Source organism: Telopea speciosissima, chromosome 11 (genome assembly GCF_018873765.1).
Source record: "Telopea speciosissima isolate NSW1024214 ecotype Mountain lineage chromosome 11, Tspe_v1, whole genome shotgun sequence".
Lineage (NCBI taxonomy): Eukaryota > Viridiplantae > Streptophyta > Magnoliopsida > Proteales > Proteaceae > Telopea > Telopea speciosissima.
In genome coordinates, this window is record NC_057926.1 from 18672446 (window position 1) to 18691810 (window position 19365).

The 19365-nt window shown below is 39.6% G+C and overlaps 1 long non-coding RNA gene across 1 annotated transcript; it reads left to right on the forward strand.

Annotated features, from left to right (window-relative positions):
- The first annotated feature begins 1097 nt into the window (after window positions 1-1097).
- Window positions 1098-18759, forward strand: LOC122644579. Its single transcript, XR_006330416.1, has 3 exons — window positions 1098-1233; window positions 9339-9344; window positions 18749-18759. It is a non-coding gene; the product is annotated as an uncharacterized LOC122644579 (long non-coding RNA).
- The last annotated feature ends 606 nt before the right edge of the window (window positions 18760-19365 follow it).

Below are 19365 nucleotides of genomic sequence, written 5' to 3' on the forward strand. Positions count from 1 at the left end.
AAACGATCCACAACCACGAATACAGAATCATAGCCTCTCGAAGTTCTAGGTAGACCAAGCACAAAATCTATGCTCAGGTCTTACCATGGAGCATGTGGCACAGGAAGAGGAGTGTACAAGCTAGTGTTTTGCTTACATTGTTTAGCAGTTTGACATGTATGGCACTGACTCACAACTCTAGCAACATCCCTTTTAAGACCTGGCCAATAAAATCGGTCTTCTACAAGGGCAATGGTCTTATCTCGACCAAAATGACCAGCGATGCCACCAGCATGTAATTCCCAAATCAGAAAATCTCAAAGTGAGGTCCTGGGAATACAAAGTTTGCTCCCTTTAAAAAGGAAGCCATCTCTTAAGAGATAATCTGATTGACTAAGAGGAGTGTTGCTGTTCAAGGAAGCAAACAACTCACAAAAGTCAGGACAAGTGGGGTATTGCTCTTTGACCTTCTCAACCCTACAACCTCTATACTCATAGTCTGGAGCAATATTGAAACTCGATTCTTAGCATTGGTAGGAGAAATGATCATGCTCCTCCGGCTTAATGCATCAACGGCAGTGTTCATGACACCAGGTTTATGTTTAAGTACAAATGTGTACTCTTGTAGAAACTCAACCCATTTTGCATGTCGTAGGTTTAGCTTATTTTGTGCACTTAGATATTGCAAAGCCTGGTAATCAGAGAACAATACAAATTCATGCGGTAAGAGGTAGTGACGCCAATAGCATAAAGCTTGCACAACCGCATAGAATTCCTTATCGTAAGTGGAATATCGTTGCTTCGCTTCATTTAATTTTTCACTAAAATAAGCAATGGGGTGACCCTCTTGTCCAAGGACGCCACCTATTCTTACACTTGATGCATCAAACTGAACTTCAAAGACTTTTAAAAAATCTGGGAGACGGAGAACTTGGGATTCCGTCATCAACCTCTTAATTTCAATGAAAGCCTTTACTGCATTTTTTGCCCATCTAAACTCTTTTTGTTTAATGCAGTCAGTTATTGGAGCTATGATAGGGCTGAATCGGTAAATGAACCTCCAGTAGAAAGTAGCTAAGCTATGAAAACTACGCACATCATTAATGCTCTTGGGCTCAGGCCACTCTACAATGGCTCTAACCTTTTCAGGATCAACAGACACTCCTGCTTTTGAAACAACAAATCCTAGGAATATGACCTGATCACTCATGAAGGTACACTTCTTTAAGTTAGCATAAAGCTTTTCTTGTTGAAGTGCCTAAAATCCTTGCCTCAAGTGATCTAAGTGTTCAGCCTGTGATTTACTATAGATAAGAATGTCGTCAAAGTAAACCACTAGAAATTTACCATTGAATGGTCTAAGCACCTGATTCATAACTCTCATAAATGTGCTAGGTGCATTGGTTAAGCCAAATGGCATAACCATCCATTCATAGAGACCATCCTTCGTCTTGAAAGCAATCTTCCACTCATCCCCTGGTCTAACTCTAATTTGAAGGTACAAGCTCTTCAAGTCGATCTTTAAAAAGATACGTGAGCCAACCATCATATCAAGCATGTCATCAAGTCTAGGTATGGGAAACCTATACTTGACTGTTATCTTGTTGATAGCTCTACTATCAACACACAGGCGCCAAGTTCCGTCTTTCTTTAGAGTGAGCAAAGTAGGAACAACACAGGGACTGAGACTTTCCCTAATGAATCCTTTTTTAAGCAAATCATTAACTTGACGGCTTAATTCAGCATGCTCTTTTGGATTCATTTGGTAATGTGGTAAATTAGGCAATGAAGAATCTGGAACCAGATCGATGGCGTGTTGAATGTCATGCATTGGAGGTAACTCGTCTGGTAGTTCTTCAGGGAACACATGGCCAAATTAACAATGGTTGTACTATTCTAGGAGCCTCAGTGAATGGGTTTGTAGCGCCAGTATCACTCTGTGTGACAACTAAAACTTAGACAACCTTAGATTTCTTACACTCAGACTCAAATTGTTTCTGGTTTAAAACGTTGAGTGTCTTCAGGGGGGCTTGTTTAGAGGTACTTCCTTTGTGATCTGAAAGTTTTACCTCTTTTGGGGGACTAGGAATCAATCTAATCTTCTTTCCCTTGAATTCAAAGATGTAGGTGTTAGACTTTCCTTAATTGATAACATCTCGGTCATACAACCAAGGCCTACCAAGGATAATGTGAGCAACGTCCATCTCTAAAACATCACATCAAACTCTATCCTGGTAACCAGCAAAATGTAATGGAACTAAACACCTAAAATTGACTGGGATAGTGGATTGATCCTACCTAAGCAACTCTGTAAGGCTTTGGATGAGTTTCGGTTTTGAGTCCCATTCGAGTAATTGTACTCTTGAAAACCACATTCATACAACTACCACTGTCGATAACAACGCGGCAGTTCTTATCATTGTGGCTGGTGTAAGTAACAAAGATGTTGGTCCTCTGCCAATCATCATCACTCTTTGATTGTGAGATCCTGCATCTCACGACACCAAGCCTGGAGGCATCAATGATCTCATCCTCCTCATCGAATATGGTCTCATTGGAAATGTAATCCTCATCCTCATCATCCTGGGTATCTTCCTGGTCATAGTTCTCAGGTTCTTGCCTTCCAACATAGAGGTTCCTATTGGGACAATCCTTAACGTAATGCCTAAATCCCTGACACTTAAAACATTTCTGCTAATCAACCCTCTTAGGACCCTCTCCTAAGATACCTTTCCCCTTATTATCAAACTGATGCTGTGGGTTTGCAGGAGGCTTTGAAGTACTTGAAAGGGGTTTTCGGAAACTAGAGTCTCCAGTTTGGAAGCTTTTCTTTTGAAGAAAGGTCCTCATTGAAGCTTTTAACTCTAGAGCTATCCGAAATGCTTGGGGAATAGTTCGCACCAAATGAGGGGCCATTCGTGATTAAATGTCGGAATTAAGTCCAGTAAGGAACCTGGACAATGTTTGTTCCACATCCTCTCGAGTACGGCTTCTGATCTTCAATTCATTAAATTTATCCATGTACTCTGTCACGAACAACCTACCTTGTTTTAAGGTGTTCATGTCTTTTAGCAATTGTAGCCTATAGGTGATAGGCAAAAACTCCCTTTTTAACCTCGCTTGCATTTCTACCCAAGTGTTGACTGGTTCATGACCAAGACTATCTTCTTGATACTCTAATTCTGTCCAAAAGTCCTGGGCAGCCCCAGTAAGTTTGATTTTTACAAATCTAAAACGGACTTCTTCAGACATCTCATAAAAATCAAAGTATTGGTCCATTTGCCGGATCCAGTCAAGCAATACTTTAGCATCAATTTGTCCATCATAAGTGGGTGCATCTAATCTAACCACCTTTTAATGTCTATACCTCTATCATGGTGGTCATATTCCTCATCATCATCATCATAGGGTGCATGACGCATTTGAGGACGATAACCACGAGGTCCACGGCCTCTACCACGGCCTAAACCTTGCCTAAGGAAGTTATCCCCAATTCTATCATTTTGTTCTAAAGGTGGTTCAGGGATTTCTGTCCTAAGCCCATTATCTTGTAAGTCCTGATGGGATGGTCCATCGGTACTATGGATGGGTGCATCCATGTCGGCCAACTTGGCAGTAATGATTTGCAAGCTTTGGGTGATGGATTGTATGCGTGCATTTTGAGCAATACGATCAGCCTTGTTAACGGTCATCTCATTCTAGATATCCTCAAGCACTTTCTGATTTGGAAGAAGAGAATTTGATATCACTTCAGGAGTCATTGGACTGTTCGAAGAACCAGGCATGGTTTGATATAACTTACCACTTCGTGTGGACATACAAAGGAAAAGGATTACTAGAATTTATTCAAAACCAGAACTGCTATTGGGAGTTGTTCTTGAATTCTAAGGTCAGCTAAGGACTTCTAATTGTGAAAGAATTTTAGCCCTTTCAACCTTGAGATTGGCAATCTTTTTTTTAACAACATGACTTCGATATGAATAGCCAACAATACTTTCCAAAGTAACAAACCTAAGGAGGAAATGTATTTCTTCCAATTGGCTGTAACAGCTATTCAAAGCTTGTTCTACTAGGGTTAGACTCTTTTTCAAATTGATCCTAGGTAAACAAGACATCCGACCACAAGAAGTCAATAATCAAGACTCAATGACAACAACAAAACCCCCTAACCTAGCTTTGATACCAAATTTGATGTAGAGAGGGTTCCTAAAGCCTAGGTATTCTATTGGTTGAGTCCTTGACAAAAGGCAGCAAGCATACATTCCTTACACTTTAGATATTAGGCAATAAAAAATGCAAATAAATAATGATCAAAATATAAAAAGGCTAATGCAGTCTTAAATGATTAATTCCAATTAGGCAACATGTGAAGGTGTTAAAGATAATCAGCCTTAAGTTGGAACAATGTAGGAGCTTTCAAAGTTCTTTTAAAAAAAATAGTTGCTGTAACAAATATTATTCACCAACTAACATGCAAAACAACAGTGAATTAATGTAGGATATTCAGCCTAAGTGAAATACTAACAGGTTTGCATATTAAGTCTTTTTTATCTAACAAATTGTAGCAACAGGAAAAACATTGGCAGGGGGGTTAGATGGTAGGTGGTTTAATCATGAGATTAGAAAGAAAAGAAAGAAACAGTAGGGGATAGAAGGGAAGCGGAGGAGAGTACCAAGATAGAAGAAAAGGAAGAAGAAGAAGAAGAAGAAGAGGATTAGAGAGAGAGGAAGAGACTTACTCAAAGAAGGAGAAGACTCCAACGAATTCTGCAATTTTATTTTCTATTCTCTGTGTTGACTTTCTGTAGATTATTACATATTTAAAACAGGGCGGAAGTAAGAGGGAAAGGGGAAAAAAAAAAGATGTTGTCCACTTGGCAATGCTCCCCAATTGTAGAGGGGAAAGAGTGGATGGGAAGAAGGGAGGGGGAAGTTACAACTAAAACAGTTTTGTAACTCCCAAAAAAAAAAAGAAAGCACAAAAAAAACTGCTTATTTAAAATTCAAATAACTAGTAACACAAGACTTCAAAAAAATAAAAAAATTAAATTAAATTAAATCTAACATGATCATATGCTGATGTGGATATGGATGATGACGTGGCTGTTGACATGGCTACTGATGTGGTTTGCTGACGTGGCTACTGATGTGTTACTTCTGCCTTCTCTTCCTCTGATATACTTTGAGGCCCTCATTACCCCTTCATAGGACTTACAATGCATTAGTATACCCTTCATATAATGTTGTTCAGGTGACTTTCCATAAAGCAAATAGATTGTACCAACTTCAAAGTTCAAACCTATTCGTTATCCACATGTTTGGTTCTATCATTCTGGACCAGGTTCTGGGCAATGCTGATTGCTGATTTTCTGTTAGGCGCATGGGCACCTCAACAGGGACTACAAGATCCTGAAGTAACCCCCGAAGCCAGTGTAGCTCACAAATACCATGGGCCATGGTCCGAAACTCTACTTCTGCACTTGATCGAGCCACAACTGCTCACTTCTTGCTTCACCAGGTGACTAGGTTACCACCAACATAGGTACAATAACCAGGTGTAGATCTTCGATCATCGGGGCAGCTAGCCCAATCAGCATCTATATAGAACTAATGCGAAGGTGGTTATGACTTATGAGATGAGATGAGCACACCCTTTCTAGGTGCAACCTTTAGATATCGTAGGATTAGATACACAACATCTAAATGTGATGAATAAGGATCATGCATGTGCTGACTAACCATACTAATAGCAAAGGCGATATTTGGTTGAGTTTTAGATGAGCCTCTGGTACCTACCCTTGTAAACAGGTTCACCTTCCTTACTTCTGAGGTGGGAATTAGGCTCAACAGGAGTATCAGCTCGCTTACACCCTAGCATGCCTGTATCTGACAAGAGATCAAGGGTGTATTTTCATTGTGAGAGGGAAATATCTCAATTTTCCCAGGTCTTTAATCTTAAACTCTGTTCCTAGGAACCTTCTTCAAGGAAGAGATCTCTTCAATGTTATTTATAGTTATGACGATGTCATCTACATAAATAATCAAGATAGTAATATGCTCAGCTGTCCTCTTTATGAATAAAGTATGATAGTATGATTTGCATTACGTTGTTTATAACTGATGGAGACTATAGCTTTATGAAACCGACCAAACCAGGCCCTGGGAGAGTGTTTCAGTCCATACAAAGCTTGGTTAAGCTTACAAACTTTCCCATGAGTTTCATGGGATGCAAACCCAAGTGGAATATTCATGTACACCTCTTCCTCAAGTTCTCCATGCAGAAATGCATTTTTTCCATCTAATTGTTGAAGGTCCCATCTTTGATTCACTGCACAAGAGAGAATAACTCGAACTATATTCATCTTGGACATTGGTGCAAAGGTTTCCTGGTAGTCAATCCCATATGTCTGGGTAAATCCTCTAGCAACCAGCCTTGCTTTGTATCTGTCCACAGTTCCATCAGCCTTATGCTTAACTGCAAACATCCATTTACATCCTACAGCTCTCTTCCCAGAACGAAGCTGTACCAAAATCCACTTGTTATTTTTCCCAAGAGCTCTCATTTCTTCATTTATTGCCTCTTTCCATTGTGAGTTAGCCAGTGCCTCCTGTCACGTGTTAGGGATGGACACAGTAGACAACGAAGAAACAAAAGTTTAGAATGTAGGAGAAAGAGAATCATATGACACTACTTTTGAAATGGGATGTTGGGTACATGTTCTACTAGATTTTCGAATAGCAACGGGCAAATTTAAACTCAGATCACTAGGGAGAAGAGACTCACCAGATAAGGGAAGATCTGTAGGACTTGAATCCAGTAAGGCCAATTGGTTGGGAGAGATAGTGGTGGGCCTAAGAGCTTGCTTTTTTTCGTACGAGAGCAAACAAACACCTTAAGAGAAGATTGTAGTTCAGGCTGAAGTTTCTCTCCCTGAGCCGTGCGTTGCTGCTCCCCTTGAACTGGCTGAAAAAGGAGAAGAAGATGAAGACAAGGAAACGGGGAGAAAGAGAGTTTGGTGGAATGTGTTGGAGAGTATTCTCAACTCTCCCATATATTGATTCACTTGACTTAGAAATATAAATTACATCCTTACCCCCCCCCCCCATGCTAATATAAGATAGCTAAGGGAGGTAAAAGGTAAAAAGTAAAAAATACATTACATCAAATTACAACATAATGGGCATGTGCCTAAAATACCCTTATTAATTCTAACACTCTCCCTCAAACTGGAGAATAAATGTCATACATTCCCAGCTTGCACAGAAGGGCACTAAATTGGTGAGGAATAAGACCTTTGGTGAAGATGTCTGCTAACTGATCACTAGTTCTTACAAAAGAAGTGCATATGTGTGGCCGGAGTCAATCTTCTCTTTGATGAAGTGCCTATCCACCTCAAAATGCTTTGTTCTATAATGTTGCATAGTATTATGGGTTATACTTATAGCAACCTTGTTTTCATAATAAAGTCTCATAGATGTTTCAATATCGAACCTCAACTCTTGAACTAGCCTCTTCAACCATAGGAGTTCACAAACTCCATGAGCCATAGCCCTAAACTCAATCTGTACACTAGATCTGGCCACCACAGGTTGTTTCTTGCTCCTCCATGTGACCAAGTTACCACCCACAAATGCATAGTAGCCTGATGTAGATCATACTATCACATAAGGTCTTCTTGTAGGCTTCATTCAAGACCTATTCATACTTCTTCAATCGATTCACATAGTAACCTCTTCCTTGGAATCCTTTGTGCCCTAGGATTCCAAAGAGAGGAAGTAGAGAAGAAAGAAATGAAATACAACTCCCAGACCGTAGAGCTCTGATACTAAGTTCGAATTTAGGAGATGAAGGTAAGCAAGGAAGGCGGAAGAAGATGAGAGAAGAAGATGAAGACAAGGAAAAGGGGAGAAAGAGAGTTCGATGGAATGTGTTGGGAGAGTATTCTCAACTCTCCCATATATTGATTCACTTAACTTAGAAATAGAAATTTCATCTTGGCCCCTATGCTAATATAAGATAGCCAAGGGAGGTAAAGGGTAAAAAGTAAAAAACACATTACATCATATTACAACATAATGGGCATGTGCCTAAAATACCCATATTAATTCTAACAGTTGGAAGTTGCTTGGTCCATTATGTTGCATATGAATGTCCCAAAACATTTTTGGTGTGATGCTATTGTCACTGCTAGTTTTCTTATTAAATAAGATGCCTTCTTCGGTTCTAGATAACTAAATACCTTTTTTTTTCTAGTTTATATCCCAATGATTCTTTGTTTAAAGTTCTGACCAGCGTCTTATGTTGTGTGTGTTTTGTTCATATCTTGCAACCTCACATTGATAAGTAATCTCCTTGGGCAGTCAAATGAATCTTCTTTGGTTATTCTAGAACTCAAAAGGGATACCAATGCAATGGTCCTGTTATTCATCAACATTTTGTGAGAGTTGATGTAACTATTTGAGAATACATCATATTATTCACTACTCCTGCAAACACAACTCCTGCAGATAATGCTCCTAATTCCTGTTTTTGTACCCCTTGTCCCTTGATGCAACTCTGCTACAGATATATTAGTAGCGCAAGAAGGGTGCCTCCATCCTCGAGTTCGGTTCCCTTTCAGCCCACCATACAGCCTGATCCTAGTGCTGGCGTTGCTCTTGACTTACCAGTCGCCCTTCGGAAATGTATCCGCTCTTGCACTCAAAAATCCATGACTGCCTATCTTATAGAATCATTTGTCTATTTCTCACCTGCCATCTCCATTTCATAAATTTTCTTTTTCCTTGTCTACAAACTCGATTCCGAAAAATTATCATTTGGCTTTTTCTCATCTTGGTTGGAAAGTGGCTATAGAGACAGAGATGGATGCTTTATTACCCCCTACAAACATAGACTCTGGTGGATTTGCCTCCAGGTAAAGATCTTGTCCGATGTCGCTGAGTGTACACCATCAAGTACAATCTAGATGGCTCTATTGAGCGCATCAAAGCTTGTTTAGTCGCGAAGGGTTATACTCAAACATATGGAGTAGATTATTTAGAGACTTTTTCTCTTGTTGCTCGTTTAAATTTTGTCGTGTACTAATATCTTTGGCTATGAATTTAGATTGGCCTCTGTATCAAATGGACATAAAAAATGCATTCTTATAAGATAAACAACAGGAGGAAGTTTATATGGAAAAACCTCTTAGGTTTCTTGCTCAAGAGGAGAATTCTGACAAAGTCTGCAAACTTCACCTATATGGATTGAACAGTTACCTAGAGCATGATTTGATAAGTTCAGTCATATTGTTACTTCTTGTGGGTTCTCACAATGCTATTATGACCACTATGTGTTTGTACGACACAAGGGCTCTAAGGTGTTTGTACTAGTTGTCTATGTAGATGCTATTATTATCTCTGGAGATGATGCCTCTATGATTGTAGAGATGAAAAGTTATCCACATCAGCATTCCCACATGAAAGATTAGGGTACGCTCAGGTATTTCCTTGGCATTGAAGTTCTTTAAAGCAAGAAAGGAATAAGTCTATCACAAAGGAAGTATGTGGTAAACCTGTTATATGAGACTGTATGCTTGTTTCCAAGCCTATTGATACTCCTATTGACCCACATCAGAAGTTTGGGGCAAGTGATGGTGACGAGTTCAAAGATGTACATCAGTATAGAAGGCTTGTAGGAAAGCTAGTCTACTTGACTGTTACCAGACTAGACATTTCCTTTATTGTTTGTCATTAGTCAATTCATACAGTCACCAAAGCAAGTTCACTGGGAGGCAGCTTGTCGTATTTTAGGGTATCTAAAGGGGGCTCCAGGAAAGGGGCTCATTTATCATCCTCATTACAATATTGATCTAATCAGTTTTTCTGATACTAATTGGGCTGATGTTGATAGTGATCGTAGGTCGATCACAGGATATTGTACATTTGTTGGTGGAAATCTAATCACTTGGAGAAGTAAGAAGCAAACAACTGTGGTTAGGAGCAATGCTGAGGCTAAGTATCGAACTATGAACCATACTGCAACCGAGTTGATGTGGTTGAGGTCTTTACTTCAAGAGTTGGGTTTTTCAGTCACTAAACCCATGAAGATATTTGGCAATAACTAGGCAGCTATCTACATTGCCAGCAATCCAGTGTTTCTTGGGCGAACCAAACACATTTAAGTTGATTGTTATTCTGTGAGAGATATTGTCATGAAGAAACTGATTGCTAGTCCATTTGTCTCCTCTATTGATCAGCTTGGTGACTTGTTTACCCAGCCTCCATTTGGTTCTGCATTCTAGAAAGAGGCTGTTCCAAGTTGGGCATGGGGTGACATGTATGCTCCAACTTGAGGGGGAGTATTAAACCAAGGCTTGGTTATGTTTGAGTCCCTCTATCGTGGACTATTGTTGATATGTCCCAGCAGTAGTGTTTAGGTGGCTTAAGTGTTGGTTTCTTATCTCTTTAGTTGTTTCATTATTAGTCTAGAATACTTTGTTTCTAGAATAGATTGCTGATTTACTTTCCAAGTCTGATTAGGAGACTATGTAATCTGAATCTTATATAATGATATGAAGGGGAGACTAAAACTATCGGTTGTTAGACTCTCTAGCAACTTCATCTCTCTTCTTCCTCCTCTGTTCAGTTACTGGTTTCTATGTTCTGTTATTGTTACAATACTAACAACTTCTTAATTGGTCTCAAGATTCTCAACAAAGAAAAACACATTATACACCCAATAAGCATGACCATTGGCTGGGCCATTCCACTCCTGAGGGCATACAACCCAAAGGCAGCACTATGGGCTGGACAACTTTTGAAAAGATTCTGCCAAGAGTGTAAGTCATGACAATGTATTAATAATAAAAGAAAAAAGAGGTGGTTACCAGGTATGTGTGCCAATGGACTGCGGTTCACATTATAAGCCAATGGAAAACAGTAAAGGGAAATGGAGAGAGAGAGAGAGAGAGTAAACATAAAGAGAGGCATACTGTACACAGGAGATTCCTGTGTCTTTTCATCTCACAGCTGCCCTTCATGCATGAGAGAGAAAGAGAAAGATGGGAACACGTTTCCAGTTTCGCAATGCATCATTTTCTCCAACGACAAGAGAGAGACATCTTCCACTTATTCTTTTTCTCCTCTGCCGCTGCAAAACATAAGAGAGTGAGACAGTATCATCTGATCCAAGAGCTTGAAGCTTCATCATATTGATGTTCCATGGCAATAGGTGGTTGAAGACTTGCCATCATCTCATTCCCATCCTTTTTTGTAAGAGTGATGCAGATTCATCATCAAAATAGGCTTGTTTTATTATGAACTAGAGTTGGGTTATATACATGTTGTGCCTTTGATCCCATGGGTTTTCTATGTAATAGACCCCTTGTATGGGCCTAAAATATGGGTAATTAGGTTATATACGGGATTAGTTGTTTTAGTTCCATAGTTAGTTTTATTTTGGCGCTTTTTGTTCATAAATTGAACTGGTTCAACCAATGGTTCAATTTAAGCGGTTTTAGTAGATTTCTTTTTAGTGTTTAGTGGGGCTGGATTAGGACTCTGTTTTGAGTCTATTTCAGTTTCCTAGTGAGTTTAAGTTAGCTAATATGTTAAGGATTGGGTTAGGTCTTTCCTTTTTAGTGTAGGAGTCTATTTTTTAGTCTTTTATATAACGTTGTAAGGTGGGCAAGTATTGAACACGGATTTTGATACTAATGAAAAGTTTTTGCTGCTCTTCTTCTCCATTGAAAATTTTTGTCTTGTGTTTGATCAAGGCTGGTGGGATTGGTGTTTGATCCAATCAACACCTTGCGGTGTGAAGCTCGGGTGGTTCATTGGTGGCATTAGTGTTTGATCCAATCGACACCTTGCGGTGTGAAGCCCGGGTGGTTCTTTTGAAGCTTTCTTTCAGTTCTTTGAACATCTCCTTCAAGTTCAAGATCAAGATTCAAGATTTATTCAAGATTCTCTAACCAACTGAGCTGCCTTGCAATAACAGTAAGTTTGAATCATCCCATCAATACCCATTCTTCTCCTAATCCTCCAAAACAGCCCAAACCCTAATTTTCCCACCCATCTCTTGAAACCATCCCCACCTCCCAAAATTCTTAACAAACCATTCAGCTAACAACACCTTCACATAAATGGATTGAGTATTCTCCTGCCCAATTGGAATACTAAAACCAAACTGTTTCCCGATTACCCCATTAAAACCATAACATCCCACCTTTTTCTGGAGATCATCCCATTACCCAATTCTGCACAGACCAATCCAACCATCAGAAACACGCCATACCTGAATCGAAATTCATTCCTTACACTTAGGAATAATCGATCAAAACCCTAGACCCATCCCCTCATCCTTCTAAATTTCTTCAATTTTCAATATTTAAATACCCGAAACCCTAAACCTAATTTGTTGTTAATTCAAGTTTACACACTTTCATAGTTCCATCCATTAAAACATCTTAGGACCTTCACTGAGCTGATCACAATCAACAAAATGGGTTGAACTGGCCGAAATTACTGAAGCACAAGAACAAAGAATTTCAGTGGAACCACCAAAACGAATGTCTGGGATTTCCGGCCAAAACAAAAAGTGTAACAAGGTAGAGCCCTAGAACACCAGAACCGAGAGGATGAAGAGAGCAGATGGAGAAGAGGGACAGGGACTGATTAGAGACTGATGATCGAATAATGCAGTCCCATGTCCCATGACTTTATCTATATATATGTCAAAGTTATAATCAAGGATTCCCATTACAACTAGGAATCATAGAAACAGAAAATAGAAACATAATGTAACTAGGACTCAAACTAGGAATCTAATCTAATTACATTAAAACACAATGACACCAAAATAGGTATCTCGATTAGAATAAGAATATTCTAATCGAGATACTCATAGGTACTTCAACACTCCCCCTCAAGCTGAAGCGTACAAATTACCAAGACCCAGCCTGGAACAATTTCTTCAGAAGATAGGTCCAAACAGCAGCTTGGTAAACATATCACCAAGTTGATTGGCAGTGAAAACTAACGGAGTAGAAATAAGCTTCTTCATAACAGTATCACGAACAAAATGAGAATCAACTTCTATGTGCTTAGTCCTCTCATGAAATACTGGATTGCAAGCAATGTAAATAGTAGCCTGATTATCATAGAACATCTTCATAGGTTGAGTGATAAGAAATGCCAACTCCTGAAGCAATGACTTAATCCACATTAACTCAGCTGTAGTATGTGTCATCGCCTGATATTCAGCTTCAGCACTAGATCTGGCAACAGTAGTTTGTTTCTTGCTTTTCCAGGTGACCAAATTACCACCCACGAAGGTACAATAACCAATAGTAGAACTTCTATCATCATCAGCACCAGCCCAAGTAGCATCAGAAAACCCTACCAGGTTGACATTTCGATTAGGTCTATAAATGAGAGCCTTGCCAAGTACAAGGTTCGAGAACTCGCGAGATCTCGCCGAGATCTCGCCGAGTTTCTCGGTTTTGGGCAAAACCGAGTCGAGTTCCTAGTCGGTACAAAAAACTACAATTTCTCGACCGAGATCTCGCCGAGATCTCGAGATCTCGCCGAGATCTCGGTGATATCTCGAAGGTGAAAATCATGGTTTTTTTAGTACAAAAAAACCAATATCTCGCAGAGATCTCGGCGAGATCTCGGCGAGATCTCGAGATCTCGGCGAGATCTCGGCTGGGCCCAAAGATGCTAGTTAGTTGTATTTAGCCCAATTTTCACCCAAAAACCATTTCCAACATAAGAGAGAGCAGAAAGAAGTTCTTAGGCTCTAAACCAAGGGGAAAAAACCTCTCCTTCAAATTTCTTCTTCTTTCTTTCGATTGTTGGATGGAATGCACTGTTTGGAGTTAGATTGAAGTGCCAAAGTGAAGATTCAAGTGCCAATTTGGAGCATCATCACCTATTTGCAAGATTTCAAAGGTGTTTTCTATTTCTTCCCCAAATCTATTTTTTCCAAAAAAAAATTTTGTAGTCCTTGTTAGATTCATGTGGTTTTAATATATGTTGAACATCTTTGCCCGATCTATCACTTCATGGAGTCGGATTTTTTTTTCAGTTAATAAATTATTTATTATAATTTCTGGAAAAATAAATGATTTATTTGAAAAAAGAAAATGAAAAAAATAGGATGAATAGTGATTGTTTGAAAATGATTTTGATATATGTTAAACTACTTGGGATGCTCTACAGCCCCATGGATTAATTTTTTATTTTCACCCATTAAAAAAATTATTTTATTTTTCAGATTTAATAAATATATTATAAAAATTAAAAAAATATATATAATATTAAGGAAAAATACTTATTGGTTATGGAAAATTATGTACAACATATGTACATAATATTCAACTTCAAATGGTGTCAAATTCATCATTACATTATATTTTTCTTATACTTTAAGGTATAAATAGTTTTAAAAAAAATTCAAAATATTATTTTTAATTAACAAATAAATACTTGGGTTAGGGGATAAATAAGATATAGTTATTTCATAGTTCTAGTAGCTTGACATTACGTTTAAGAGTTATGAATAGCATACTTTAAGTCTTGAATACCTTACTTTAAGTGATCCATGGTTATTAATACATGCTTTTTTATGTAATAGTTGTCAAACATAAGACATTTTGTATTCAATGTCCGATATAGCATGGCAACATGGAGTTCCCATGTCCATGAGACAAAAAGAAGTCCAAATGCAATTATTGTGGGAAGTTGCTATCCGGAGGAGCCACCAGGTTAAAGCAACACTTATGCAGTACAGGCAAGGATGTTTCATCATGCCCAAATGTTCCTATCCAAGTGAAAGTGGCAATGACACAACATTTGAAAGGAGGAAGATTAAAAAATCTGAGAGGGAAAGAATGCAACAAGAGTTTAATGAGGCAATACTAGAGAGGGCTGGTGCAGAGGTTTGTGGCGAAGATGATATCGACATTGGGCCTCCACCTGGTGAGTTTCAATCAAAGGCTGAATGGAGAATTTACAACAGACTTTGGCGAGAGTAGACAAAGTTTTCATTTTGATAATATAAGAGCATATGAGCAAGCAAGAGGAGCTGGTGGATCTGGCTCAGCTGCACCAGTGCAAGAAGATGAGAGGAGAAGAAGCACTGGGACAAGAAATATACCACGACCCCAAACCCGACCACGAGTACAAGGTCCGAACCCATTTTTGAGCAGGATCCCACCACTTTTAGGCAACAAGATGCCTACCAGCCAACCATCCCACAAGTATTTGGTGGTAAACAAGAGAAAGCACGAAAAGCCTTCAGCAAATTCATGCTTTACCATGGCATTCCAGCCAATGTAGCACAAGGAACATACTATGATGCATTCCTTGATGCTGCAGGGAGGGCTGGTGCAGGATGGAAGGGACCTTCACCATTTGAATTATACAATGTGTATTTGCCTCAGGAGGTAGAGGAGCTAAAAGAATACATTGATGGTTTGAAGCCAATGTGGGAGACATATGGGGTTACTCTTATGGCTGATGGTTGGACTGGACCTACTAGGCTGTCCATCATAAATTTCATGGTGAGTTGCAATGGAAAGACTATATTCTTGAAGTCTATCGATGCATCAAAGCATATAAAGGATGCATCATACTTGTATAAGGAGTTGAAGCAAGTGGTGGAGGAGGTAGGACCAAGGAACGTTATCCAAATTGTGACGGATAACGGTTCCAACTATAAAAAGGCTGGAGAGAAGTTGATGAATAAGAAGAGTAAGAGGATCCGGCTCTTTTGGACCCCATGTGCAGCCCATTCTATTGATTTAATGCTGAAGGACATGGGGAAAAAGACTTTGGTGGCGGGTATGGTAAATAGGGCAAGACAAGTGACAACTTTTGTGTACAACCATTCTTATGCTTTAGCCTTGATGAGGGAGAAATGCAATGGAGATTTAGTGAGGCCTGGTGTCACTCGATTTGCCACCAATTACATTGCATTGAAGAGCTTTCAAAGTAAGACGATAGGTCTAAGGTGTATGTTTGCAAGTCATGAATGGTTTGGTTGGCAAGGTTCTAAGTCAGAAGAAGCAAAGGTAGCACAACAGACCATTGCAAATGATGGATTTTGGAAGGACTTGGGGAAAGTGGTTGGCATATTAGAGCCAGTGGTGGCAGTACTGAGGATGGTTGATACAGAGAAGAAGCCTACTTTAGGCCACATTTATGCTGCCATCCAAAAAATGAAGGAAATGGTTAGAGCTGCTATACCTCGAAGTGCAAAGTCCTACACTAACATCATTAATGAGCGGTGGGAGAAGCACTTGAGTCATCCATTGCATAAGGCTGGTGAGTTCAACATACTTTATACTTTAAATGTTATAACTTTTTTACATTTACATATTCAAAACCCTAAAGGCATTAAAGCGATTAAGTCACTAACAAATCATATTTGTGGTGTTTACTTTACCAGCATACTATTTGAATCCAAAGTATCACTACTCCCATGATCTTGGGCTAGACATAGAATTGTTAGAGGCAGTTCAAGCTGTTACTCAGAAGTTGGAGCCCCATCCAAAGACACAAGCTGCTTGCAACGATGAGGTGAGAGTATGGGACTTTGGCACTTTGGTTTTATGAATGTAATTACTAAATAGGAAATACTAATGCCTCATATTGAAAATAGATCAAATACTTCAGAGAGGCCTCAGCAAGTTTCGGTCGACTAGCTGCAGTGGAGGGTAGACAAAAGTCAGACCCTGGTAGGTGGCATGATATTACATTTATGAATTATAATTTATCTCTTTATAATGTACATATTCTTACTATTCTATATTTGTAATGCAGCCGACTGGTGGGTGCTTTATGGTACAAGTTCACCCAACCTGAGGAAGGTAGCAGTGAGAGTGCTCTCACAAACTTGTTCATCCTCCGGATGTGAGCGCAACTGGAGTACATTCTCATTGATACATTCAAAGAGGCGGAATAGGTTGGGTAGCGAACGACTGGAGCAGCTTGTGTATGTGCACTACAATATGAGATTAAGGATGAGGCACATACGTGAAGGAATTGAGGCCAATGATAAAGAACCCATTGAACTGTCCAACATTTTTCAAGAGGACTCTGATGACGATGAGGATCCCCTATTCCAGTGGGTGAGGGATCGTGGTACACCGATATGGATCAACGGGGTAGGCCCGACCCCACCATTGCGTCTCTAACCGGCACCGATGTTGATGAATATATGTCGGCCAAGAGGGGCGTGCACATGCGAGTCACCGAAACCTTTTGAGCGCTGCTTGTAGGAAGTCCTGGCGATGATGATGATGGTGGTGGTGATGACACTGGTGATGCTAGTGATGGTGATGGTGATGGTGATGGTGATGGTGATGGTGGTGAAGCTGCTGCTGCTAGTGGCATGCGGAGTGGCGGTTATTATGATGATCGTCATGAGGGGATGCGCGAGCAGTACGAGCAAGAAGTTGGAACGCAGGAGGACCCTGTGCGTTTCACCGGTGAGTCTCGTTACGATGCCACTCAAGATCAAGACCATGGTGGCTACCCTAAAACATACAACAGAAAGAAGGGTCGCAAACACTCACATCAGTCATATGCTCAGGAGGAGGACAACAGCAGTATGAACACCATGCTTACAAGTTTCGGAAGCATGAGTATAGATACTACTAGTGAGCATCAGTCATGGCAATCATCTCAGCATCATCATGGCTATGACTATGGCCAGCAGAGCACCGGTTCTGATTATAGTGCCTATGGTCAGTATGGGCAGTCAGCAGCTGAGTATGACAGTCAAAGCTCTAGGTCAGGTGTTGGGCATACATTCCTAGTCCCAAACCAGTCATACATGCCTCAAACTCAATAACATGATAGCAGTGGATCTTACACCTCATACCAATGACCTCCCATGTACCCTAAGATAGGGAGATTGGTATATGTTGATCGAAGACTTATATGGAAGCTGTGTCACACTATTTGCAACACTATAGCAATTCCATGACATGGGAATTATATGTGGATCGATATAAGGATGAATTTCTTGTTCAATCTCATTTTATGTAACAAATTAAGTGAACATTGATGTAATGTACATTTTATTTGAATGTTTTGATTGATGTGTGCTAATTAGAATGTTTTGATTGCTAATTTGCTATGTTTTACTAAATTATATATAGATTATGTTGTTTTAGACTTTTAGTACGACTCGTCGCCTACCAACCTATGGTCCAAAGTGAAACTCATATTTGGACTTGTTTTTTGGCAAATCTGGGCATGCCATTGTGTTTAAATGGCCTGAAATAGGCTGGATACCAAGTTTCAGACCCAAAATATGTGTACAACCCACCGAGTTGGGGGTCCGAGTCCAAAAAAAAAAAATTGCACCAACTCGCCGAGATCTCGGCGAGATCTCGGCTCGACTCGGTTTCTGGCCTAGCCGAGATGCCACCGAGACCCGAGTTCTCGAACCTTGGCCAAGTACACCTTTTAGGTACCGTAACACATGACAGGTAGCATTCACTTATTTGATGTTTGCATAAACTAACTAATAACTCCAACAACAAAAGATATATCTGAACGTGACAGTAAGATAAATGAGTTTCCCAACCAATCTTCTATATCGGTGAACATCTAAAAAATTCTTACCCTTAATGGACCCAAGCTTTTGATGGGGATCCATGGGAATATCTGCTGGTTTGGAAGCAAGCATTCCAGTGTCAGTCAGAAGGTTAAGAACATATTTCCTTTGAGATAAGCTAACACCTTTATTGCTTTGCAACACTTTAATACCAAGGAAATACTTGAAAATACCCAAGTCTTTCATCTGAAAATGCTAATGAAGATGTGATTTAACTTGAGCAATACCAGAAGCATCATTCACTAGATATAATAATATCATCCACATAGACTACCATCACCACCACCTTGGAATTCTGACGACAAATAAAAACAAAATGATCAGAATAACACTATAAGAACCCAACCTGGGTGACAAGGAGCAAGACTTGTCAAATCATGCTCTTGGAGATTGTTTCAACCCATAAATTGCTTTACGAAGCTTGCAAACCTTGGTAGAATTCTCTCCCTGAGCAACATACCTTGGAGGTTGCTCCATATAAACCTCCTCTTAGAGATCACCATAAAGAATAGCAATTTTGATATTCATCTGATACAAGGGTCAATCAAAATTAACAGCCATAGAAATAAGAATACGAACTGAATTCAGACGGGCAATAGGTGAAAGTCTCGAAGTAATCAACACCATAGGCCTGAGTATAGCCTTTAGAAACCTATCGGGCCTTAAGATGCTCAACAGAACCATCAGGATTATATTTGATAGTATAAACCCATCGACACTTGACAAGATCCTTTCAAGGAAGTAAGAAACCAGAGTCAAAGTATGTCGAGATA